Here is a 1,005-nt window from a genome sequence, read left to right on the forward strand (position 1 = left end):
GAAAATATTTGAATTCTTAGTTTGTTTGTATTTAAAGTATTTTTAATACTTTTTCAATTAGATGTAGAATGAATATGCAGAGTAAATTATTACTTTAACTTATTATTTCAGGGGGAAATCAGCTGATATATTCTTACCAAATACAAAATAGTGAAATTTTGACATAAATAGGAGAGGAAAATCATTCATGAAAAGCAAGTGAACTATAGTCCAAAGAGTTGCTTTCATTTACAAGGACCTGTTTGTCATTTACTGAGTGTTTGGAATCTCTTTTGTTCAATTGGAATCAAAAGGAAGAGAAGAAGGAAACAAGGAGTTCATTTCATTTATAATTCAGTTCATCTATTGAAATGATTTTAGTTCAAAGGATTTAATTCATTTTAAAATACAAATCACCTTGCGTATAAGATTTTGGTGATTGGTAATTCTTACCTCTTAAAACTTCATAAATCATTTCATTTTCATTTTCATTTTCAATCATTCCAAAAATTTCCAACATCAAAGACATACCATTACAGCAAATTACATCCCATAGACCCCTACCAGACAAAAACCAAAAAGACAAAAACGCAGCCACACAACACAAAAATCAAACATTTTCCCCCAAAAATTACATCACAACTATCAGACCAACAGAGCCGTTCCACCACACAATCAAATTCCTAAAGTCCAACTCCAAACCAAGAAATTGCATAAAAAGTCAAATATCTCAATCAAGCAAAGCATCATCATCAGAATTCAGATCGCAAAAATATTATTTTAAATAAAAAAGGAAACAAATTCCAAATCCTACTTTCTACTACGCAAGCAAATGTCGGATCCAGATCTTCACCTAAATTCACCAAATCCACACACTGTATCATCCCTAAACAGTAGAACATCAATGAATCAACCCAAAATCAAATCATTTTCACATGTTAACAACAAAACAATGGCTTCAACTTTCAAATTGCAGCTGCTGCATCATTAATCTCCATCCGTTATTCATTATCCATACCGTCCCGG

General features: G+C 31.4%; 1 protein-coding gene across 2 annotated transcripts in view; it reads right to left on the reverse strand.

Annotated features, from left to right (window-relative positions):
• The window catches only part of LOC107605644 (kinesin-like protein KIN-4A), an 11,152-nt gene that overhangs the window by 9,351 nt on the left and 796 nt on the right, over window positions 1-1,005 (reverse strand). The window lies entirely within an intron of this gene.

This window comes from Arachis ipaensis, chromosome B06, assembly GCF_000816755.2.
Source record: "Arachis ipaensis cultivar K30076 chromosome B06, Araip1.1, whole genome shotgun sequence".
NCBI lineage: Eukaryota > Viridiplantae > Streptophyta > Magnoliopsida > Fabales > Fabaceae > Arachis > Arachis ipaensis.